This window comes from Asterias amurensis, chromosome 10, assembly GCF_032118995.1.
Source record: "Asterias amurensis chromosome 10, ASM3211899v1".
Lineage (NCBI taxonomy): Eukaryota > Metazoa > Echinodermata > Asteroidea > Forcipulatida > Asteriidae > Asterias > Asterias amurensis.
In genome coordinates this window covers 8,395,717-8,414,152 of record NC_092657.1, presented here as the reverse complement: position 1 = coordinate 8,414,152, position 18,436 = coordinate 8,395,717, and the positions used below count along the sequence as shown (strand labels likewise).

The 18,436-nt window shown below is 42.3% G+C and overlaps 45 non-coding genes and 18 pseudogenes across 45 annotated transcripts; 1 reads left to right on the top strand and 62 right to left on the bottom strand.

Moving 5' to 3' along the window:
* Window positions 1–801: 801 nt before the first annotated feature.
* Window positions 802–2,946, top strand: LOC139943312 (uncharacterized; annotated as a pseudogene).
* Window positions 2,947–3,906: 960 nt separating this feature from the next.
* LOC139943579 (5S ribosomal RNA) lies at window positions 3,907–4,025 on the bottom strand (annotated as a pseudogene).
* Window positions 4,026–4,105: 80 nt separating this feature from the next.
* Window positions 4,106–4,224, bottom strand: LOC139943536 (5S ribosomal RNA). The gene has a single exon (XR_011786831.1). It is a non-coding gene; the product is annotated as a 5S ribosomal RNA (ribosomal RNA).
* Window positions 4,225–4,303: 79 nt separating this feature from the next.
* LOC139943514 (5S ribosomal RNA) lies at window positions 4,304–4,422 on the bottom strand (annotated as a pseudogene).
* An 80-nt stretch (window positions 4,423–4,502) lies between these two features.
* On the bottom strand, window positions 4,503–4,621 carry LOC139943561 (5S ribosomal RNA). Its single transcript, XR_011786855.1, has one exon. It is a non-coding gene; the product is annotated as a 5S ribosomal RNA (ribosomal RNA).
* A 77-nt stretch (window positions 4,622–4,698) lies between these two features.
* LOC139943580 (5S ribosomal RNA) lies at window positions 4,699–4,817 on the bottom strand (annotated as a pseudogene).
* Window positions 4,818–4,895: 78 nt separating this feature from the next.
* On the bottom strand, window positions 4,896–5,014 carry LOC139943573 (5S ribosomal RNA). The gene has a single exon (XR_011786866.1). It is a non-coding gene; the product is annotated as a 5S ribosomal RNA (ribosomal RNA).
* Window positions 5,015–5,091: 77 nt separating this feature from the next.
* On the bottom strand, window positions 5,092–5,210 carry LOC139943543 (5S ribosomal RNA). The gene has a single exon (XR_011786838.1). It is a non-coding gene; the product is annotated as a 5S ribosomal RNA (ribosomal RNA).
* Window positions 5,211–5,290: 80 nt separating this feature from the next.
* On the bottom strand, window positions 5,291–5,409 carry LOC139943534 (5S ribosomal RNA). The gene has a single exon (XR_011786829.1). It is a non-coding gene; the product is annotated as a 5S ribosomal RNA (ribosomal RNA).
* Window positions 5,410–5,487: 78 nt separating this feature from the next.
* Window positions 5,488–5,602, bottom strand: LOC139943522 (5S ribosomal RNA; annotated as a pseudogene).
* An 80-nt stretch (window positions 5,603–5,682) lies between these two features.
* LOC139943563 (5S ribosomal RNA) lies at window positions 5,683–5,801 on the bottom strand. The gene has a single exon (XR_011786857.1). It is a non-coding gene; the product is annotated as a 5S ribosomal RNA (ribosomal RNA).
* A 77-nt stretch (window positions 5,802–5,878) lies between these two features.
* On the bottom strand, window positions 5,879–5,997 carry LOC139943542 (5S ribosomal RNA). The gene has a single exon (XR_011786837.1). It is a non-coding gene; the product is annotated as a 5S ribosomal RNA (ribosomal RNA).
* A 77-nt stretch (window positions 5,998–6,074) lies between these two features.
* On the bottom strand, window positions 6,075–6,193 carry LOC139943541 (5S ribosomal RNA). Its single transcript, XR_011786836.1, has one exon. It is a non-coding gene; the product is annotated as a 5S ribosomal RNA (ribosomal RNA).
* A 79-nt stretch (window positions 6,194–6,272) lies between these two features.
* On the bottom strand, window positions 6,273–6,390 carry LOC139943523 (5S ribosomal RNA; annotated as a pseudogene).
* Window positions 6,391–6,469: 79 nt separating this feature from the next.
* LOC139943510 (5S ribosomal RNA) lies at window positions 6,470–6,588 on the bottom strand (annotated as a pseudogene).
* An 80-nt stretch (window positions 6,589–6,668) lies between these two features.
* Window positions 6,669–6,787, bottom strand: LOC139943553 (5S ribosomal RNA). The gene has a single exon (XR_011786847.1). It is a non-coding gene; the product is annotated as a 5S ribosomal RNA (ribosomal RNA).
* A 76-nt stretch (window positions 6,788–6,863) lies between these two features.
* Window positions 6,864–6,982, bottom strand: LOC139943558 (5S ribosomal RNA). The gene has a single exon (XR_011786852.1). It is a non-coding gene; the product is annotated as a 5S ribosomal RNA (ribosomal RNA).
* A 77-nt stretch (window positions 6,983–7,059) lies between these two features.
* LOC139943570 (5S ribosomal RNA) lies at window positions 7,060–7,178 on the bottom strand. The gene has a single exon (XR_011786864.1). It is a non-coding gene; the product is annotated as a 5S ribosomal RNA (ribosomal RNA).
* Window positions 7,179–7,255: 77 nt separating this feature from the next.
* On the bottom strand, window positions 7,256–7,374 carry LOC139943552 (5S ribosomal RNA). The gene has a single exon (XR_011786846.1). It is a non-coding gene; the product is annotated as a 5S ribosomal RNA (ribosomal RNA).
* An 80-nt stretch (window positions 7,375–7,454) lies between these two features.
* On the bottom strand, window positions 7,455–7,573 carry LOC139943529 (5S ribosomal RNA). Its single transcript, XR_011786824.1, has one exon. It is a non-coding gene; the product is annotated as a 5S ribosomal RNA (ribosomal RNA).
* Window positions 7,574–7,653: 80 nt separating this feature from the next.
* LOC139943513 (5S ribosomal RNA) lies at window positions 7,654–7,772 on the bottom strand. Its single transcript, XR_011786819.1, has one exon. It is a non-coding gene; the product is annotated as a 5S ribosomal RNA (ribosomal RNA).
* Window positions 7,773–7,849: 77 nt separating this feature from the next.
* Window positions 7,850–7,968, bottom strand: LOC139943548 (5S ribosomal RNA). Its single transcript, XR_011786842.1, has one exon. It is a non-coding gene; the product is annotated as a 5S ribosomal RNA (ribosomal RNA).
* Window positions 7,969–8,045: 77 nt separating this feature from the next.
* On the bottom strand, window positions 8,046–8,163 carry LOC139943516 (5S ribosomal RNA; annotated as a pseudogene).
* A 79-nt stretch (window positions 8,164–8,242) lies between these two features.
* Window positions 8,243–8,361, bottom strand: LOC139943515 (5S ribosomal RNA; annotated as a pseudogene).
* An 80-nt stretch (window positions 8,362–8,441) lies between these two features.
* Window positions 8,442–8,559, bottom strand: LOC139943574 (5S ribosomal RNA). Its single transcript, XR_011786867.1, has one exon. It is a non-coding gene; the product is annotated as a 5S ribosomal RNA (ribosomal RNA).
* A 77-nt stretch (window positions 8,560–8,636) lies between these two features.
* On the bottom strand, window positions 8,637–8,755 carry LOC139943557 (5S ribosomal RNA). The gene has a single exon (XR_011786851.1). It is a non-coding gene; the product is annotated as a 5S ribosomal RNA (ribosomal RNA).
* Window positions 8,756–8,832: 77 nt separating this feature from the next.
* LOC139943569 (5S ribosomal RNA) lies at window positions 8,833–8,951 on the bottom strand. The gene has a single exon (XR_011786863.1). It is a non-coding gene; the product is annotated as a 5S ribosomal RNA (ribosomal RNA).
* Window positions 8,952–9,028: 77 nt separating this feature from the next.
* On the bottom strand, window positions 9,029–9,147 carry LOC139943525 (5S ribosomal RNA). Its single transcript, XR_011786820.1, has one exon. It is a non-coding gene; the product is annotated as a 5S ribosomal RNA (ribosomal RNA).
* An 80-nt stretch (window positions 9,148–9,227) lies between these two features.
* Window positions 9,228–9,346, bottom strand: LOC139943526 (5S ribosomal RNA). Its single transcript, XR_011786821.1, has one exon. It is a non-coding gene; the product is annotated as a 5S ribosomal RNA (ribosomal RNA).
* Window positions 9,347–9,426: 80 nt separating this feature from the next.
* On the bottom strand, window positions 9,427–9,545 carry LOC139943575 (5S ribosomal RNA). Its single transcript, XR_011786868.1, has one exon. It is a non-coding gene; the product is annotated as a 5S ribosomal RNA (ribosomal RNA).
* Window positions 9,546–9,622: 77 nt separating this feature from the next.
* Window positions 9,623–9,741, bottom strand: LOC139943565 (5S ribosomal RNA). Its single transcript, XR_011786859.1, has one exon. It is a non-coding gene; the product is annotated as a 5S ribosomal RNA (ribosomal RNA).
* Window positions 9,742–9,820: 79 nt separating this feature from the next.
* LOC139943517 (5S ribosomal RNA) lies at window positions 9,821–9,939 on the bottom strand (annotated as a pseudogene).
* An 80-nt stretch (window positions 9,940–10,019) lies between these two features.
* On the bottom strand, window positions 10,020–10,138 carry LOC139943535 (5S ribosomal RNA). The gene has a single exon (XR_011786830.1). It is a non-coding gene; the product is annotated as a 5S ribosomal RNA (ribosomal RNA).
* A 79-nt stretch (window positions 10,139–10,217) lies between these two features.
* On the bottom strand, window positions 10,218–10,336 carry LOC139943576 (5S ribosomal RNA). The gene has a single exon (XR_011786869.1). It is a non-coding gene; the product is annotated as a 5S ribosomal RNA (ribosomal RNA).
* A 79-nt stretch (window positions 10,337–10,415) lies between these two features.
* LOC139943512 (5S ribosomal RNA) lies at window positions 10,416–10,534 on the bottom strand (annotated as a pseudogene).
* Window positions 10,535–10,614: 80 nt separating this feature from the next.
* Window positions 10,615–10,733, bottom strand: LOC139943560 (5S ribosomal RNA). Its single transcript, XR_011786854.1, has one exon. It is a non-coding gene; the product is annotated as a 5S ribosomal RNA (ribosomal RNA).
* Window positions 10,734–10,810: 77 nt separating this feature from the next.
* Window positions 10,811–10,929, bottom strand: LOC139943567 (5S ribosomal RNA). Its single transcript, XR_011786861.1, has one exon. It is a non-coding gene; the product is annotated as a 5S ribosomal RNA (ribosomal RNA).
* Window positions 10,930–11,009: 80 nt separating this feature from the next.
* On the bottom strand, window positions 11,010–11,127 carry LOC139943578 (5S ribosomal RNA; annotated as a pseudogene).
* Window positions 11,128–11,204: 77 nt separating this feature from the next.
* On the bottom strand, window positions 11,205–11,323 carry LOC139943539 (5S ribosomal RNA). Its single transcript, XR_011786834.1, has one exon. It is a non-coding gene; the product is annotated as a 5S ribosomal RNA (ribosomal RNA).
* Window positions 11,324–11,403: 80 nt separating this feature from the next.
* LOC139943521 (5S ribosomal RNA) lies at window positions 11,404–11,518 on the bottom strand (annotated as a pseudogene).
* An 80-nt stretch (window positions 11,519–11,598) lies between these two features.
* On the bottom strand, window positions 11,599–11,717 carry LOC139943540 (5S ribosomal RNA). Its single transcript, XR_011786835.1, has one exon. It is a non-coding gene; the product is annotated as a 5S ribosomal RNA (ribosomal RNA).
* A 77-nt stretch (window positions 11,718–11,794) lies between these two features.
* LOC139943556 (5S ribosomal RNA) lies at window positions 11,795–11,913 on the bottom strand. The gene has a single exon (XR_011786850.1). It is a non-coding gene; the product is annotated as a 5S ribosomal RNA (ribosomal RNA).
* A 77-nt stretch (window positions 11,914–11,990) lies between these two features.
* LOC139943547 (5S ribosomal RNA) lies at window positions 11,991–12,109 on the bottom strand. Its single transcript, XR_011786841.1, has one exon. It is a non-coding gene; the product is annotated as a 5S ribosomal RNA (ribosomal RNA).
* Window positions 12,110–12,188: 79 nt separating this feature from the next.
* LOC139943509 (5S ribosomal RNA) lies at window positions 12,189–12,307 on the bottom strand (annotated as a pseudogene).
* Window positions 12,308–12,387: 80 nt separating this feature from the next.
* LOC139943551 (5S ribosomal RNA) lies at window positions 12,388–12,506 on the bottom strand. The gene has a single exon (XR_011786845.1). It is a non-coding gene; the product is annotated as a 5S ribosomal RNA (ribosomal RNA).
* Window positions 12,507–12,583: 77 nt separating this feature from the next.
* On the bottom strand, window positions 12,584–12,702 carry LOC139943568 (5S ribosomal RNA). The gene has a single exon (XR_011786862.1). It is a non-coding gene; the product is annotated as a 5S ribosomal RNA (ribosomal RNA).
* A 79-nt stretch (window positions 12,703–12,781) lies between these two features.
* Window positions 12,782–12,900, bottom strand: LOC139943550 (5S ribosomal RNA). The gene has a single exon (XR_011786844.1). It is a non-coding gene; the product is annotated as a 5S ribosomal RNA (ribosomal RNA).
* A 77-nt stretch (window positions 12,901–12,977) lies between these two features.
* Window positions 12,978–13,096, bottom strand: LOC139943554 (5S ribosomal RNA). Its single transcript, XR_011786848.1, has one exon. It is a non-coding gene; the product is annotated as a 5S ribosomal RNA (ribosomal RNA).
* Window positions 13,097–13,175: 79 nt separating this feature from the next.
* Window positions 13,176–13,294, bottom strand: LOC139943511 (5S ribosomal RNA; annotated as a pseudogene).
* Window positions 13,295–13,374: 80 nt separating this feature from the next.
* LOC139943559 (5S ribosomal RNA) lies at window positions 13,375–13,493 on the bottom strand. The gene has a single exon (XR_011786853.1). It is a non-coding gene; the product is annotated as a 5S ribosomal RNA (ribosomal RNA).
* A 77-nt stretch (window positions 13,494–13,570) lies between these two features.
* Window positions 13,571–13,689, bottom strand: LOC139943566 (5S ribosomal RNA). Its single transcript, XR_011786860.1, has one exon. It is a non-coding gene; the product is annotated as a 5S ribosomal RNA (ribosomal RNA).
* Window positions 13,690–13,769: 80 nt separating this feature from the next.
* Window positions 13,770–13,887, bottom strand: LOC139943577 (5S ribosomal RNA; annotated as a pseudogene).
* A 77-nt stretch (window positions 13,888–13,964) lies between these two features.
* On the bottom strand, window positions 13,965–14,083 carry LOC139943538 (5S ribosomal RNA). Its single transcript, XR_011786833.1, has one exon. It is a non-coding gene; the product is annotated as a 5S ribosomal RNA (ribosomal RNA).
* Window positions 14,084–14,163: 80 nt separating this feature from the next.
* Window positions 14,164–14,278, bottom strand: LOC139943520 (5S ribosomal RNA; annotated as a pseudogene).
* An 80-nt stretch (window positions 14,279–14,358) lies between these two features.
* Window positions 14,359–14,477, bottom strand: LOC139943507 (5S ribosomal RNA). Its single transcript, XR_011786818.1, has one exon. It is a non-coding gene; the product is annotated as a 5S ribosomal RNA (ribosomal RNA).
* Window positions 14,478–14,554: 77 nt separating this feature from the next.
* LOC139943537 (5S ribosomal RNA) lies at window positions 14,555–14,673 on the bottom strand. The gene has a single exon (XR_011786832.1). It is a non-coding gene; the product is annotated as a 5S ribosomal RNA (ribosomal RNA).
* A 77-nt stretch (window positions 14,674–14,750) lies between these two features.
* On the bottom strand, window positions 14,751–14,869 carry LOC139943546 (5S ribosomal RNA). Its single transcript, XR_011786840.1, has one exon. It is a non-coding gene; the product is annotated as a 5S ribosomal RNA (ribosomal RNA).
* Window positions 14,870–14,948: 79 nt separating this feature from the next.
* LOC139943508 (5S ribosomal RNA) lies at window positions 14,949–15,067 on the bottom strand (annotated as a pseudogene).
* Window positions 15,068–15,147: 80 nt separating this feature from the next.
* Window positions 15,148–15,266, bottom strand: LOC139943549 (5S ribosomal RNA). Its single transcript, XR_011786843.1, has one exon. It is a non-coding gene; the product is annotated as a 5S ribosomal RNA (ribosomal RNA).
* A 77-nt stretch (window positions 15,267–15,343) lies between these two features.
* Window positions 15,344–15,462, bottom strand: LOC139943555 (5S ribosomal RNA). Its single transcript, XR_011786849.1, has one exon. It is a non-coding gene; the product is annotated as a 5S ribosomal RNA (ribosomal RNA).
* An 80-nt stretch (window positions 15,463–15,542) lies between these two features.
* LOC139943544 (5S ribosomal RNA) lies at window positions 15,543–15,661 on the bottom strand. The gene has a single exon (XR_011786839.1). It is a non-coding gene; the product is annotated as a 5S ribosomal RNA (ribosomal RNA).
* Window positions 15,662–15,738: 77 nt separating this feature from the next.
* On the bottom strand, window positions 15,739–15,857 carry LOC139943562 (5S ribosomal RNA). The gene has a single exon (XR_011786856.1). It is a non-coding gene; the product is annotated as a 5S ribosomal RNA (ribosomal RNA).
* A 77-nt stretch (window positions 15,858–15,934) lies between these two features.
* LOC139943564 (5S ribosomal RNA) lies at window positions 15,935–16,053 on the bottom strand. The gene has a single exon (XR_011786858.1). It is a non-coding gene; the product is annotated as a 5S ribosomal RNA (ribosomal RNA).
* Between the last annotated feature and the right edge of the window lie 2,383 nt (window positions 16,054–18,436).

Sequence of the window (18,436 nt, the reverse complement as noted above, 5' to 3'; positions counted from 1 at the left end):
GTGCTTGTTTATGCCTCTGACGAAGGTCCGGATTGGATTGAAAGCTAAGGCCATCTCCCCTTTTGACTTTAAAATATATATATCTATATAAATTAAATGAACCATTCCTTTTTCATTCTGTAGGATCCACCCAACATCCCCTTGTATGTGGCCAAAAAAACTGTGACTCTCAACGGTGTGAAACTGAACTACTACAGATGTCGTAGGGGCAGCAATTCACTGGAAGGTCTCCACAGCCACATGCACAATGCCATACCATCAAAACGATGTGGAATCATGCCTTGGCAGGTAAACTTTGTTTAGCATTATTACTTTCAGAACAACATTTAAATTATTGGCCAACTCATTGAAGATTACTGTTCCACTAGTCTATATCCTGGAGTAGATAGAGAAGAGTCAAAAGTGTGCATGGGATTGCCTCATAAGAATGATACGATATAAAATTAAGCTAAAGTTTTAGTATGAGCTCCTTTCCTTAAAGTCTAGGAAAAGTGTAAGTTATTTTTCTTCATTTACTCACTAGTCCAAGAAAAAAGGTAATGTTTGTTCTTGTAATATAATGCTTTTTAGCTTTCTATGCTCATTTATGATTGTTATCTCTGATTTTTTATCCATTTTCTTCAGGTCTACCTCATCTCATTTGCCGTGCAGTGGAATAGCAGGATGGAATCACTCAAGGTAGCTGGGGGACATGGCCGACTAACTACCATTGTTGATCCTTGCCAGATCCAGAAACTCAACTCACTGTCGTCTGTCTTGTTCGGTGACGAACATCTCTTTGAGCCAAACTTCTCTGCTCCCATGCCCTACCCTGAGAGATATGACAACCCTATTGAGGAAGAGCTACTTGGAGTCGAGTACGCCTTCTGCCAATCTAGAGACTTCCAATCCAAGGAATACTACATGGAAAAAGGTTTGTTAACCCTTTCTTGCCCTATGAAAACTGTATCAACTTGTGTTTGGAAATAATAGACATTGTAGCCTGTGTTTAACATGTTTAGATGTAAAGTGATAAACATCATGTCTGCAATTTTTGTCTTCACATTCGAATAAGATAACAGTAAAAAATGCAAAAACAGTATTCAACTGGTAAATTTCAAACACAAAGGTCAGTTTTCCTGTCTCTATGATTGATTATTGATTATTCTGTTTCTTTGTTTAGGACACAAGGGATGAAGAGTGAAGAGCTCAACACAAGAAATCCACACAACTTGACTATGGTCTCATACATGTATTTTTTGTCATTTGTCATTTTCTCTTCTGCAGTGAATGAAGAACAGTCAAAAGCTGAGGAGGAAGACGCCAAGGAGCAGACAGATGACAACAAAGAGGAAGATGTTTCAGATGATGAGGGTGTGGAGGGTCTGGACTCTGAAGAATCTGAAGATCAGATTGATCACATGAATACTGACCATGCTTTTCTTGGCAGTGAAGAGGGTGTAAAAGCGGAGGTTAGTCCAGCCTTAGAGGATGGTATGATGAGTTCCAGCCACCTTCATCTACCTGGTTATGAGGAAGTTGAGGGACTAGCCCTATTACTTCTTGAGCTGGCAGATGACAGCAACGCCCACATCATCCCAGCTCATCTTCGACAGAAGATCACTAAAGCTGCAGGACAGCTCCATGAGCATGAAAAATCTGCGCGTAATTTTGTAAAAAAATACGAGTCCAAATGGGGGTATACCATTTTTGGCAGATGTTTGGGTGCTAGCTCGGCAAAAACAAGTGCAGCACAGAAGACCAAGTTTGGTTGGATGAGATATGCCCAGGCAGCCCACATAAATGAAGAGTCGCGTCTCCTTTATTTACTCATCAAGATGTTAAAAAACAGACCCGTAGTTTCTGCAAAGTCATCACCCACCAAAGTAGCCAACATAGTCAAGGGGCAATACAAGCGTATCGTTGACAGGGTAAGAGATGACCCCATCCTGGCAGAGCAGGCCATACCATTGCCTAACATCAACGCCAAGTCCATCCCCAGCTTTCTTAATAAACAGGAGAAGAGGGCAAACTACTTGGCAACATCTCTACCAAAAGTCCAAACCCATCGGAGAGTGGTATCCAGTGCCCCTGTACCGCAAGCTGCTACCCTCCCTTCTTCTCTCCCGCCACCTTCCCACACGCAAGTTCAATATTCCAGCAAGCCACCTGAATTTGGAAGGAGACGGGGTGAAAAGAGGCGCTTAGAGTTTGATGATGATGAGCCCCACCCTAGCCAGACTAGCATGTCAACCACACCTAACAATCCATCAACCAGCACCAAGTCCAAGCTACAGTCACTAGCCCCAAACCCAGCTTGTCCAAGGCATTTGGTGCACCTATCTTGTTGGTTGTGCCATCACAGCCAAGTGCACAGTCAGTCAACTTAACAAAGCAATCAGCAGGTATGCCATTCACCTTCCAAGCTCCACCACCTCCACCTCCAAAGCCCAAACCTCAGATCCCGAAGGCATCCAGAAAACCTTGCGCTGCCTGTCAAGTACCGCAGTGTGGGGGACTGTGAAAGCGGTACACACCTTCAAAGGAAAAAGCAGAGGGCAGCAAGCACAAGATTTTCACCTTCTGCCCAACAACAAGAAAGTCTGTAACTCCAGGATTTCAGAGAGTGTTTAATGATTTTGAACACTTCAAGCGAGAAGTTGATGAAGAGCTGCAGAGGAGAAAAACGCTTTTAAACAATAAAGTGCAGATAACTCAAGCTAAGTATTTGCTGAAAGAACTTTAGTAGTGATACACTGATTTCCAGTAAACACTCCCTCCAATGCCGGAGTTGTTGACTTTCTTGTCTGTTGCCTTTTTAATCGCTTTTTTTTTTAATAATGTGAATGTGTATGTTTAACAGGGTATTTTTTAAGTCAAGCATGTCATTTATGGAATACTTTCAAAACCCGCTTTTTATGTGTTCTTGTCAATCTCAAACGAGAGAACAATAAAAGTACTGTAATTTTACACTTTTATATAATACATGTATTTTTCATTTTCGAAGAAAAAGAGATTAATGCAAGTGCTGTCATTTTATACTTATATTTATTATTTGACAATGCCAACAAAGATAAAGATAGATGACATAATTGTAACTAAGTATAGTTATGTGTTTTACCATCAAAACAAGTAAGTGAAAGAGTAAGACGCATTCACTAGTATTGGATATCCTCACTTATAGTTCAAAAACAAAACAATGATATCGATGTCCACTTCTTTCAATCATTAAAAAAAATGTAAGGATACCCTGTGGTCAAATTCTGTCATTTTACACATTTATTGTTATATAATACTTGTCATTGTCAACCATGTTAAAGAAAGAAAAGTGCAGATGATGTAATTTTGCACATTTATATGTTGAATATTTGACTTTGCCAACAGAAAACAAGAATTAAAAGAAAGATGACACAATTATAACTGACCTATAATGCCATGTAGTTATGTGTGATTTTATTGTATTATGACAATAGGATATGTCAAATTTTGGGGGAAACAAACTTCTCTTCTTTACAAAAAGACCCAAAATCAATTCTCAAACTGACTTTAAAACCATCTCTGATATTGAAATTATCGTTTTACAAACTTTAGAACGCACATAAATATACGTTTTTAGGATTACCGGGCTTATAAATCAATAGGGACTAGGGGCGAGTATAAGCACACGACGCATGCGTAAGTAGTTAGATCACCAAATTTTGGTGATTCCTCATCCCAGGATAAGTACTTGCAGGGGGGGATGACCCATTCCCAGGAGGTCTCCCATCCAAGTACTGACTGGGCCTGACGCTGCTTAACTTCGCTGATCAGACGAAAACCGGTGTTTTCAGCGTAGTATGGCTGTAGACACTAACTAAACTTAATGCAGTGATTTAAGTGTCAAGTCTAAAATTACAAAAGTTGTATCTTTGAGGTAAAAAAAAGGAAAGTCTACGGCACCCATTATTCCCAGCAGGTCTCCCATCCATGTACTGACTGGGCCTGACGCTGCTTAACTTCAGTGATCAGACGAAAACCGGTGTTTTCAGCGTAGTATGGCTGTAGACACTTACTAAAATTAATGCAGTGATTTAAGTGTCAAGTCTAAAATTACAAAAGTGGTATCTTTGAGGGGGAAAAAAAGGAAAGTCTACAGCACCCAGTATTCCCAGGAGGTCTCCCATCCAAGTACTGACTGGGCCTGATGCTGCTTAACTTCGGTGATCAGATGAGAACCGGTGTTTTCAGCGTAGTATGGCTGTAGACACTAACTAGACTTCATGCAGTGGCTTAAGTGTCAAGTCTAAAATTACAAAAGTTGTATCCTTGAGGTAAAAAAAAGGAAAGTCTACGGCACCCATTATTCCCAGCAGGTCTCCCATCCATGTACTGACTGGGCCTGACGCTGCTTAACTTCAGTGATCAGGCGAGAACCGGTGTTTTCAGCGTAGTATGGCTGTAGACTCTTACTAAAATTAATGCAGTGATTTAAGTGTCAAGTCTAAAATTACAAAAGAGGTATCTTTGAGGGGGAAAAAAAGGAAAGTCTACAGCACCCAGTATTCCCAGGAGGTCTCCCATCCAAGTACTGACTGGGCCTGATGCTGCTTAACTTTGGTGATCAGATGAGAACCGGTGTTTTCAGCGTAATATGGCTGTAGACACTTACTATAATTAATGCAGTGATTTAAGTGTCAAGTTTAAAATTACAAAAGTGGTATCCTTGAGGAAAAAAAGAAAAGTCTACGGCACTCAGTATTCCCAGGAGGTCTCCCATCCAAGTACTGACTGGGCCTGACGCTTCTTAACTTCTGTGATCAGACGAGAACCAGTGTTTTCAGCGTAGTATGGCTGTAGACACTAACTAGACTTAATGCAGTGCCTTAAGTGTCAAGTCTATATTTACAAAAGTTGTTTCTCTGAAGAAAAAAAAGGAAAGTCTACAGCACCCAGTATTCCCAGGAGGTCTCCCATCCAAGTACTGACTGGGCATGACGCTACTTAACTTCGGTGATCAGACGAGAACCGGTGTTTTCAGTGTAGTATGGCTGTAGACACTAACTAGACTTCATGCAGTGGCTTAAGTGTCAAGTCTAAAATAACAAAAGTTGTATCCTTGAGGAAAAAAAGGAAAGTCTACGGCACCCAGTATTCCCAGGAGGTCTCCCATCCAAGTACTGACTGGGCCTGACGCTGCTTAACTTCGGTGATCAGACGAGAACCGGTGTTTTCAGCGTAGTATGGCTGTAGACACTAACTAGACTTAATGCAGTGGCTTAAGTGTCAAGTCTAAAATTACAAAAGTGGTATTTTTGAGGGAGAAAAAAAGGAAAGTCTACAGCACCCAGTATTCCCAGGAGGTCTCCCATCCAAGTACTGACTGGGCCTGACGCTGCTTAACTTCAGTGATCAGACGAGAACCGGTGTTTTCAGCGTAGTATGGCTGTAGACACTAACTAGACTTAATGCAGTGCCTTAAGTGTCAAGTCTATATTTACAAAAGTTGTTTCTCTGAAAAAAAAAAAGGAAAGTCTACAGCACCCAGTATTCCCAGGAGGTCTCCCATCCAAGTACTGACTGGGCCTGACGCTGCTTAACTTCGGTGATCAGACGAAGGTGTTTTCAGCGTAGTATGGCTGTAGACACTAACTAGACTTAATGCAGTGGCTTAAGTGTCAAGTCTAAAATTACAAAAGTGGTATTTTTGAGGGAGAAAAAAAGGAAAGTCTACAGCACCCAGTATTCCCAGGAGGTCTCCCATCCAAGTACTGACTGGGCCTGACGCTGCTTAACTTCGGTGATCAGACGAGAACCGGTGTTTTCAGCGTAGTATGGCTGTAGACACTAACTAAACTTAATGCAGTGGCTTAAGTGTCAAGTCTGAAATTACAAAAGTTGTATCCTTGAGGAAAAAAAGGAAAGTCTACGGCACCCAGTATTCCCAGGAGGTCTCCCATCCAAGTACTGACTGGGCCTGACGCTGCTTAACTTCGGTGATCAGACGAGAACCGGTGTTTTCAGCGTAGTATGGCTGTAGACAATAACTAAACTTAATGCAGTGGCTTAAGTGTCAAGTCTAAAATTACAAAAGTTGTATCCTTGAGGAAAAAAAGGAAAGTCTACGGCACCCAGTATTCCCAGGAGGTCTCCCATCCAAGTACTGACTGGGCCTGACGCTGCTTAACTTCGGTGATCAGACGAGAACCGGTGTTTTCAGCGTAGTATGGCTGTAGACACTAACTAGACTTCATGCAGTGGCTTAAGTGTCAAGTCTAAAATTACAAAAGTTGTATCCTTGAAGAAAAAAAAAGGAAAGTCTACAGCACCCAGTTTTATCAGGAGGTCTCCCATACAAGTACTGACTGGGCCTGATTCTGCTTAACTTCGGTGATCAACGAGAACCGGTGTTTTCAGCGTAGTATGGCTATAGACACTAAGTAAGCTTAATGCAATGGTTTAAGTGTCAAGTCTAAAATTACAAAAGTTGTATCTTTGAGGTAAAAAAAAGGAAAGTCTACGGCACCCATTATTCCCAGCAGGTCTCCCATCCATGTACTGACTGGGCCTGGCGCTGCTTAACTTCAGTGATCAGACGAAAACCGGTGTTTTCAGCGTAGTATGGCTGTAGACACTTACTAAAATTATCGCAGTGATTTAAGTGTCAAGTCTAAAATTACAAAAGTGGTATCTTTGAGGGGGAAAAAAAGGAAAGTCTACAGCACCCAGTATTCCCAGGAGGTCTCCCATCCAAGTACTGACTGGGCCTGATGCTGCTTAACTTCGGTGATCAGATGAGAACCGGTGTTTTCAGCGTAATATGGCTGTAGACACTTACTATAATTAATGCAGTGATTTAAGTGTCAAGTTTAAAATTACAAAAGTGGTATCCTTGAGGAAAAAAGAAAAGTCTACGGCACCCAGTATTCCCAGGAGGTCTCCCATCCAAGTACTGACTGGGCCTGAAGCTGCTTAACTTCGGTGATCAGACGAGAACCGGTGTTTTCAGCGTAGTATGGCTGTAGACACTAACTAGACTTCATGCAGTGGCTTAAGTGTCAAGTCTAAAATTACAAAAGTTGTATCCTTGAGGAAAAAAAGGAAAGTCTACGGCACCCAGTATTCCCAGGAGGTCTCCCATCCAAGTACTGACTGGGCCTGATGCTGCTTAACTTCGGTGATCAGACGAGAACCGGTGTTTTCAGTGTAGTATGGCTGTAGACACTAACTAGACTTCATGCAGTGGCTTAAGTGTCAAGTCTAAAATTACAAAAGTTGTATCCTTGAGGAAAAAAAGGAAAGTCTACAGCACCCAGTATTCCCAGGAGGTCTCCCATCCAAGTACTGACTGGGCCTGACGCTGCTTAACTTCGGTGATCAGACGAGAACCGGTGTTTTCAGCGTAGTATGGCTGTAGACACTAACTAGACTTAATGCAGTGCCTTAAGTGTCAAGTCTATATTTACAAAAGTTGTTTCACTGAAGAAAAAAAAAAGGAAAGTCTACAGCACCCAGTATTCCCAGGAGGTCTCCCATCCAAGTACTGACTGGGCCTGACGCTACTTAACTTCGGTGATCAGACGAGAACCGGTGTTTTCAGCGTAGTATGGCTGTAGACACTAACTAGACTTAATGCAGTGGCTTATGTGTCAAGTCTAAAATTACAAAAGTGGTATCTTTGAGGGAGAAAAAAAGGAAAGTTTACAGCACCCAGTATTCCCAGGAGGTCTCCCATCCAAGTACTGACTGGGCCTGACGCTGCTTAACTTCGGTGATCAGACGAGAACCGGTGTTTTCAGCGTAGTATGGCTGTAAACACTAACTAAACTTAATGCAGTGGCTTAAGTGTCAAGTCTAAAATTACAAAAGTTGTATCCTTGAGGAAAAAAAGGAAAGTCTACGGCACCCAGTATTCCCAGGAGGTCTCCCATCCAAGTACTGACTGGGCCTGACGCTGCTTAACTTCGGTGATCAGACGAGAACCGGTGTTTTCAGCGTAGTATGGCTGTAAACACTAACTAAACTTAATGCAGTGGCTTAAGTGTCAAGTCTAAAATTACAAAAGTTGTATCCTTGAGGAAAAAAAGGAAAGTCTACGGCACCCAGTATTCCCAGGAGGTCTCCCATACAAGTACTGACTGGGCCTGATTCTGCTTAACTTCGGTGATCAACGAGAACCGGTGTTTTCAGCGTAGTATGGCTATAGACACTAAGTAAGCTTAATGCAATGGTTTAAGTGTCAAGTCTAAAATTACAAAAGTTGTATCTTTGAGGTAAAAAAAAGGAAAGCCTACGGCACCCATTATTCCCAGCAGGTCTCCCATCCATGTACTGACTGGGCCTGGCGCTGCTTAACTTCAGTGATCAGACGAAAACCGGTGTTTTCAGCGTAGTATGGCTGTAGACACTTACTAAAATTATCGCAGTGATTTAAGTGTCAAGTCTAAAATTACAAAAGTGGTATCTTTGAGGGGGAAAAAAAGGAAAGTCTACAGCACCAGTATTCCCAGGAGGTCTCCCATCCAAGTACTGACTGGGCCTGATCCTGCTTAACTTCGGTGATCAGATGAGAACCGGTGTTTTCAGCGTAATATGGCTGTAGACACTTACTATAATTAATGCAGTGATTTAAGTGTCAAGTTTAAAATTACAAAAGTGGTTTCCTTGAGGAAAAAAAGAAAAGTCTACGGCACCCAGTATTCCCAGGAGGTCTCCCATCCAAGTACTGACTGGGCCTGAAGCTGCTTAACTTCGGTGATCAGACGAGAACCGGTGTTTTCAGCGTAGTATGGCTGTAGACACTAACTAGACTTCATGCAGTGGCTTAAGTGTCAAGTCTAAAATTACAAAAGTTGTATCCTTGAGGAAAAAAAGGAAAGTCTACGGCACCCAGTATTCCCAGGAGGTCTCCCATCCAAGTACTGACTGGGCCTGATGCTGCTTAACTTCGGTGATCAGACGAGAACCGGTGTTTTCAGTGTAGTATGGCTGTAGACACTAACTAGACTTCATGCAGTGGCTTAAGTGTCAAGTCTAAAATTACAAAAGTTGTATCCTTGAGGAAAAAAAGGAAAGTCTACAGCACCCAGTATTCCCAGGAGGTCTCCCATCCAAGTACTGACTGGGCCTGACGCTGCTTAACTTCGGTGATCAGACGAGAACCGGTGTTTTCAGCATAGTATGGCTGTAGACACTAACTAGACTTAATGCAGTGCCTTAAGTGTCAAGTCTATATTTACAAAAGTTGTTTCACTGAAGAAAAAAAAAAGGAAAGTCTACAGCACCCAGTATTCCCAGGAGGTCTCCCATCCAAGTACTGACTGGGCCTGACGCTACTTAACTTCGGTGATCAGACGAGAACCGGTGTTTTCAGCGTAGTATGGCTGTAGACACTAACTAGACTTAATGCAGTGGCTTATGTGTCAAGTCTAAAATTACAAAAGTGGTATCTTTGAGGGAGAAAAAAAGGAAAGTTTACAGCACCCAGTATTCCCAGGAGGTCTCCCATCCAAGTACTGACTGGGCCTGACGCTGCTTAACTTCGGTGATCAGACGAGAACCGGTGTTTTCAGCGTAGTATGGCTGTAAACACTAACTAAACTTAATGCAGTGGCTTAAGTGTCAAGTCTAAAATTACAAAAGTTGTATCCTTGAGGAAAAAAAGGAAAGTCTACGGCACCCAGTATTTCCAGGAGGTCTCCCATCTAAGTACTGACTGGGCCTAACGCTGCTTAACTCCGGTGATCAGACGAGAACCGGTGTTTTCAGCGTAGTATGGCTGTAGACACTAACTAAACTTAATGCAGTGGCTTAAGTGTCAAGTCTAAAATTACAAAAGTTGTATCTTTGAGGTAAAAAAAAGGAAAGTCTACGGCACCCATTATTCCCAGCAGGTCTCCCATCCATGTACTGACTGGGCCTGACGCTACTTAACTTCAGTGATCAGACGAAAACCAGTGTTTTCAGCGTAGTATGGCTGTAGACACTTACTAAAATTAATGCAGTGATTTAAGTGTCAAGTCTAAAATTACAAAAGTGGTATCTTTGAGGGGGAAAAAAAGGAAAGTCTACAGCACCCAGTATTCCCAGGAGGTCTCCCATCCAAGTACTGACTGGGCCTGATGCTGCTTAACTTCGGTGATCAGATGAGAACCGGTGTTTTCAGCGTAGTATGGCTGTAGACACTAACTAGACTTCATGCAGTGGCTTAAGTGTCAAGTCTAAAATTACAAAAGTTGTATCCTTGAGGTAAAAAAAAGGAAAGTCTACGGCACCCATTATTCCCAGCAGGTCTCCCATCCATGTACTGACTGGGCCTGATGCTGCTTAACTTCGGTGATCAGATGAGAACCGGTGTTTTCAGCGTAGTATGGCTGTAGACACTAACTAGACTTCATGCAGTGGCTTAAGTGTCAAGTCTAAAATTACAAAAGTTGTATCCTTGAGGTAAAAAAAAGGAAAGTCTACGGCACCCATTATTCCCAGCAGGTCTCCCATCCATGTACTGACTGGGCCTGACGCTGCTTAACTTCAGTGATCAGGCGAGAACCGGTGTTTTCAGCGTAGTATGGCTGTAGACACTTACTAAAATTAATGCAGTGATTTAAGTGTCAAGTCTAAAATTACAAAAGTGGTATCTTTGAGGGGGAAAAAAAGGAAAGTCTACAGCACCCAGTATTCCCAGGAGGTCTCCCATCCAAGTACTGACTGGGCCTGATGCTGCTTAACTTTGGTGATCAGATGAGAACCGGTGTTTTCAGCGTAATATGGCTGTAGACACTTACTATAATTAATGCAGTGATTTAAGTGTCAAGTTTAAAATTACAAAAGTGGTATCCTTGAGGAAAAAAAGAAAAGTCTACGGCACCCAGTATTCCCAGGAGGTCTCCCATCCAAGTACTGACTGGGCCTGACGCTGCTTAACTTCTGTGATCAGACGAGAACCAGTGTTTTCAGCGTAGTATGGCTGTAGACACTAACTAGACTTAATGCAGTGCCTTAAGTGTCAAGTCTATATTTACAAAAGTTGTTTCTCTGAAGAAAAAAAAAAGGAAAGTCTACAGCACCCAGTATTCCCAGGAGGTCTCCCATCCAAGTACTGACTGGGCATGACGCTACTTAACTTCGGTGATCAGACGAGAACCGGTGTTTCAGTGTAGTATGGCTGTAGACACTAACTAGACTTCATGCAGTGGCTTAAGTGTCAAGTCTAAAATAACAAAAGTTGTATCCTTGAGGAAAAAAAGGAAAGTCTACGGCACCCAGTATTCCCAGGAGGTCTCCCATCCAAGTACTGACTGGGCCTGACGCTGCTTAACTTCGGTGATCAGACGAGAACCGGTGTTTTCAGCGTAGTATGGCTGTAGACACTAACTAGACTTAATGCAGTGCCTTAAGTGTCAAGTCTATATTTACAAAAGTTGTTTCTCTGAAAAAAAAAAAAAGGAAAGTCTACAGCACCCAGTATTCCCAGGAGGTCTCCCATCCAAGTACTGACTGGGCCTGACGCTGCTTAACTTCGGTGATCAGACGAAGGTGTTTTCAGCGTAGTATGGCTGTAGACACTAACTAGACTTAATGCAGTGGCTTAAGTGTCAAGTCTAAAATTACAAAAGTGGTATTTTTGAGGGAGAAAAAAAGGAAAGTCTACAGCACCCAGTATTCCCAGGAGGTCTCCCATCCAAGTACTGACTGGGCCTGACGCTGCTTAACTTCGGTGATCAGACGAGAACCGGTGTTTTCAGCGTAGTATGGCTGTAGACACTAACTAAACTTAATGCAGTGGCTTAAGTGTCAAGTCTGAAATTACAAAAGTTGTATCCTTGAGGAAAAAAAGGAAAGTCTACGGCACCCAGTATTCCCAGGAGGTCTCCCATCCAAGTACTGACTGGGGCTGACGCTGCTTAACTTCGGTGATCAGACGAGAACCGGTGTTTTCAGCGTAGTATGGCTGTAGACACCAACTAAACTTAATGCAGTGGCTTAAGTGTCAAGTCTAAAATTACAAAAGTTGTATCCTTGAGGAAAAAAAGGAAAGTCTACGGCACCCAGTATTCCCAAGAGGTCTCCCATCCAAGTACTGACTGGGCCTGACGCTGCTTAACTTCGGTGATCAGACGAGAACCGGTGTTTTCAGCGTAGTATGGCTGTAGACACTAAGTAAGCTTAATGCAATGGTTTAAGTGTCAAGTCTAAAATTACAAAAGTTGTATCTTTGAGGTAAAAAAAAGGAAAGTCTACGGCACCCATTATTCCCAGCAGGTCTCCCATCCATGTACTGACTGGGCCTGGCGCTGCTTAACTTCAGTGATCAGACGAAAACCGGTGTTTTCAGCGTAGTATGGCTGTAGACACTTACTAAAATTATCGCAGTGATTTAAGTGTCAAGTCTAAAATTACAAAAGTGGTATCTTTGAGGGGGAAAAAAAGGAAAGTCTACAGCACCCAGTATTCCCAGGAGGTCTCCCATCCAAGTACTGACTGGGCCTGATGCTGCTTAACTTCGGTGATCAGATGAGAACCGGTGTTTTCAGCGTAATATGGCTGTAGACACTAACTAGACTTCATGCAGTGGCTTAAGTGTCAAGTCTAAAATTACAAAATTTGTATCCTTGAGGAAAAAAAGGAAAGTCTACGGCACCCAGTATTCCCAGGAGGTCTCCCATCCAAGTACTGACTGGGCCTGATGCTGCTTAACTTCGGTGATCAGACGAGAACCGGTGTTTTCAGTGTAGTATGGCTGTAGACACTAACTAGACTTCATGCAGTGGCTTAAGTGTCAAGTCTAAAATTACAAAAGTTGTATCCTTGAGGTAAAAAAAAGGAAAGTCTACAGCACCCAGTATTCCCAGGAGGTCTCCCATCCAAGTACTGACTGGGCCTGATGCTGCTTAACTTCGGTGATCAGATGAGAACCGGTGTTTTCAGCGTAATATGGCTGTAGACACTAACTAGACTTCATGCAGTGGCTTAAGTGTCAAGTCTAAAATTACAAAATTTGTATCCTTGAGGAAAAAAAGGAAAGTCTACGGCACCCAGTATTCCCAGGAGGTCTCCCATCCAAGTACTGACTGGGCCTGATGCTGCTTAACTTCGGTGATCAGATGAGAACCGGTGTTTTCAGCGTAGTATGGCTGTAGACACTAACTAGACTTCATGCAGTGGCTTAAGTGTCAAGTCTAAAATTACAAAAGTTGTATCCTTGAGGTAAAAAAAAGGAAAGTCTACGGCACCCATTATTCCCAGCAGGTCTCCCATCCATGTACTGACTGGGCCTGACGCTGCTTAACTTCAGTGATCAGGCGAGAACCGGTGTTTTCAGCGTAGTATGGCTGTAGACACTTACTAAAATTAATGCAGTGATTTAAGTGTCAAGTCTAAAATTACAAAAGTGGTATCTTTGAGGGGGAAAAAAAGGAAAGTCTACAGCACCCAGTATTCCCAGGAGGTCTCCCATCCAAGTACTGACTGGGCCTGATGCTGCTTAACTTTGGTGATCAGATGAGAACCGGTGTTTTCAGCGTAATATGGCTGTAGACACTTACTATAATTAATGCAGTGATTTAAGTGTCAAGTTTAAAATTACAAAAGTGGTATCCTTGAGGAAAAAAAGAAAAGTCTACGGCACCCAGTATTCCCAGGAGGTCTCCCATCCAAGTACTGACTGGGCCTGACGCTGCTTAACTTCTGTGATCAGACGAGAACCAGTGTTTTCAGCGTAGTATGGCTGTAGACACTAACTAGACTTAATGCAGTGCCTTAAGTGTCAAGTCTATATTTACAAAAGTTGTTTCTCTGAAGAAAAAAAAAAGGAAAGTCTACAGCACCCAGTATTCCCAGGAGGTCTCCCATCCAAGTACTGACTGGGCATGACGCTACTTAACTTCGGTGATCAGACGAGAACCGGTGTTTCAGTGTAGTATGGCTGTAGACACTAACTAGACTTCATGCAGTGGCTTAAGTGTCAAGTCTAAAATAACAAAAGTTGTATCCTTGAGGAAAAAAAGGAAAGTCTACGGCACCCAGTATTCCCAGGAGGTCTCCCATCCAAGTACTGACTGGGCCTGACGCTGCTTAACTTCGGTGATCAGACGAGAACCGGTGTTTTCAGCGTAGTATGGCTGTAGACACTAACTAGACTTAATGCAGTGCCTTAAGTGTCAAGTCTATATTTACAAAAGTTGTTTCTCTGAAAAAAAAAAAAAGGAAAGTCTACAGCACCCAGTATTCCCAGGAGGTCTCCCATCCAAGTACTGACTGGGCCTGACGCTGCTTAACTTCGGTGATCAGACGAAGGTGTTTTCAGCGTAGTATGGCTGTAGACACTAACTAGACTTAATGCAGTGGCTTAAGTGTCAAGTCTAAAATTACAAAAGTGGTATTTTTGAGGGAGAAAAAAAGGAAAGTCTACAGCACCCAGTATTCCCAGGAGGTCTCCCATCCAAGTACTGACTGGGCCTGACGCTGCTTAACTTCGGTGATCAGACGAGAACCGGTGTTTTCAGCGTAGTATGGCTGTAGACACTAACTAAACTTAATGCAGTGGCTTAAGTGTCAAGTCTGAAATTACAAAAGTTGTATCCTTGAGGAAAAAAAGGAAAGTCTACGGCACCCAGTATTCCCAGGAGGTCTCCCATCCAAGTACTGACTGGGCCTGACGCTGCTTAACTTCGGTGATCAGACGAGAACCGGTGTTTTCAGCGTAGTATGGCTGTAGACACCAACTAAACTTAATGCAGTGGCTTAAGTGTCAAGTCTAAAATTACAAAAGTTGTATCCTTGAGGAAAAAAAGGAAAGTCTACGGCACCCAGTATTCCCAAGAGGTCTCCCATCCAAGTACTGACTGGGCCTGACGCTGCTTAACTTCGGTGATCAGACGAGAACCGGTGTTTTCAGCGTAGTATGGCTGTAGACACTAAGTAAGCTTAATGCAATGGTTTAAGTGTCAAGTCTAAAATTACAAAAGTTGTATCTTTGAGGTAAAAAAAAGGAAAGTCTACGGCACCCATTATTCCCAGCAGGTCTCCCATCCATGTACTGACTGGGCCTGGCGCTGCTTAACTTCAGTGATCAGACGAAAACCGGTGTTTTCAGCGTAGTATGGCTGTAGACACTTACTAAAATTATCGCAGTGATTTAAGTGTCAAGTCTAAAATTACAAAAGTGGTATCTTTGAGGGGGAAAAAAAGGAAAGTCTACAGCACCCAGTATTCCCAGGAGGTCTCCCATCCAAGTACTGACTGGGCCTGATGCTGCTTAACTTCGGTGATCAGATGAGAACCGGTGTTTTCAGCGTAATATGGCTGTAGACACTAACTAGACTTCATGCAGTGGCTTAAGTGTCAAGTCTAAAATTACAAAATTTGTATCCTTGAGGAAAAAAAGGAAAGTCTACGGCACCCAGTATTCCCAGGAGGTCTCCCATCCAAGTACTGACTGGGCCTGATGCTGCTTAACTTCGGTGATCAGACGAGAACCGGTGTTTTCAGCGTAGTATGGCTGTAGACACTAACTAGACTTAATGCAGTGGCTTAAGTGTCAAGTCTAATATTACAAAAGTGGTATCTTTGAGGGAGAAAAAAAGGAAAGTTTACAGCACCCAGTATTCCCAGGAGGTCTCCCATCCAAGTACTGACTGGGCCTGACGCTGCTTAACTTCGGTGATCAGACGAGAACCGGTGTTTTCAGCGTAGTATGGCTGTAGACACTAACTAAACTTAATGCAGTGGCTTAAGTGTCAAGTCTAAAATTACAAAAGTTGTATCCTTGAGGAAAAAAAGGAAAGTCTACGGCACCCAGTATTCCCAGGAGGTCTCCCATCTAAGTACTGACTGGGCCTGACACTGCTTAACTCCGGTGATCAGACGAGAACCGGTGTTTTCAGCGTAGTATGGCTGTAGACACTAACTAAACTTAATGCAGTGGCTTAAGTGTCAAGTCTAAAATTACAAAAGTTGTATCCTTGAGGAAAAAAAGGAAAGTCTACGGCACCCAGTATTCCCAGGAGGTCTCCAATCCAAGTACTGACTGGGCCTGACGCTGCTTAACTTCGGTGATCAGACGAGAACCGGTGTTTTCAGCGTAGTATGGCTGTAGACACTAACTAAAATTAATGCAGTGGCTTAAGTGTCAAGTCTAAAATAACAAAAGTTGTATCCTTGAGGTAAAAAAAAGGAAAGTCTACGGCATCCATTATTCCCAGGAGGTCTCCCATCCAAGTACTGACTGGGCCTGACGCCAAGTTTCAAATTTGTACATCTTTTACTTTTTGCAAAAACATGATGAGATGGTTCAGGGAGAAGAAGAGAAAGAAACAAAAATAACAATAACAATAGGTTTTCAGCTGAAGAGCCGAACACCTAACAAACACACTATAATTTCCAATTTAAGTATAAAAAAACCATTAAACATTATTTACCAATTTGAATCCTTTTCATTAGCAGCAGGCGCTGGGTTGATGTCATTAGTCCATAGGGCCTGAAGGTCTGCTTCATTGTCAGAGAGGGGGTCTTTCTCGCTCACTGTGGCTTCTTCATCAGCTGCCTTTGTAGGATCTTTATCTTGTTCATCATCAGAAGTGAATGATGAAGATCGAGGTAAAGGAAAGCATACAAAGCATACCGTTTCTTGGTTAAAAGTTTCTGTACTTTTACTATATGGGTCCCTTAATGCCCATGCGTCTTCTGTATCATCAAATGCCAGGAATGGGTCTTGATTGTCAAAAGTTACCAGCGCTAATTCCCCTTCAGTAGAGTTATCTTCTCTATGTTCATTGATATAATCAAGTGTTGGGACTTAAACTAGCTTTAGGACGTTGGCTTAAATCTAAAGATGATGATGCTGCAGAAATGCCATAAGCGCCTTTATCCATAGTATGAGGTCCTTCATGTCTTTCATCATGTTTATGGTACTTGATGTAACGCTTGTAGGATGTGCTGACTCTCTTTCTCTGAACTTCTAAACACACAAAGGAGGAATACAAGTGAAGACAACTTGTGAAGATTTGATGTACTACCACCAACCTGACATGCCTGAAGTTCAAACCCGTGTCAGTGTCACTGTCAAGCCTCAAATTATTAATTTGTTTTACCCACTTATTAATTATTTATGCTGTGCTGGAGCACTTTCCAGCACTTGAATTTCAAGGAAATTACCGTTTTCCCAGACCCAGTTTCAATTAAGCCTACTCAATCTCATTTTCAAATCTATTTACCAGATTTTGTATCCCCAGATCAGAAAATGATTGATACCGATACTCCTCCATCCATGCTAAGACTAATAAGAGTCTGCAAGACAAGTGTATAAGTTTAATATAAATAAGAAGTGTAAAAAACTGATCGGGAGCCGGGCCCCAAACCATCTCCATGCAAGTGCAGATCCTCCCCCTCGGCAAAAACTAATGCCTGGTGGGCTCGTATCGAATTCCCTCGTATCGTAGTCGTACTCAACTGTACCGTAGTTATGTTATGTGTAGACTGTAGTAGTAGTACACTCACCATTGTTTTCATCAGAATCCATCATGTCCTGCTATATTCTCCTACCTACTCCTCTATCACGTCCGTTGGCTAAAATTCTGCAGGGTGCCACCACTCTGGCCGATTACACTAAATTTTAGTCTTTAATTTCCTTTCAAAAAATTAAAATACCGCATCGAAAGCAATGCAATGAATGAGATTTCGTTAGCAAATGTGTGTACATGAGCGTGGTCTAGTCGACGACTCCTACCCGTCAACTGTTATGAGTGGGCCTAGACTGGTATTCGTCTCTTCTGCGATCGACGGACGTCTGGAGACTATGTTGGGATGGGAACCAGTCTAATCCGTAGTCAGCATGTCGGCAGCCAGACTGCTATTGTACGGTTTTTATTTTTCATTTTTGATTGTTTTAATTTTTTAATCATTATTATTATGAGATAATATTTTTTAGGGGAGGGAGTGTAGAGTATGGTCACAATTTACTTTGAATATTTGAAACCGTATTAAAAAGTGTGAGCTCATTTTATATGACGTCATGACTTCCCAGAATCCTTTGTATTGACCGCAAGTGACACACGTTTAAACTTTCGCCGCTGGCGCCTTTCAAAGTTTCAGTTACCTTTGAACCGTGCGTTAGCTCACTTTCTCATTGATAGTTAAATTCTCTTGGAGTACATCTTGTGATTAGGTCAGGTCAGATTAGGTACTGCAGGCTGTACTTTCGAGGGTTCATATTATTAGCAATAGCAGTCATTCAGAATTAAGTACAGATTTAGCTCTGCCAAAATCTGAAACTCAAAGTCAATCCAAGTCCAACTATGATGACATCCAAGAACCTCGGACGTCGGTCTGTCAGGACGTACCAATACGACGAACGTAAGTAGCCTAACATTTTGTTTTAATTTTTTTTTTACAAACACAATTTTTACATTCACCATGCAGACTAGTTAGTAATAGTAATACCATGGAGGTAGGATTATATTAATATATTAACTATGGTAACGCC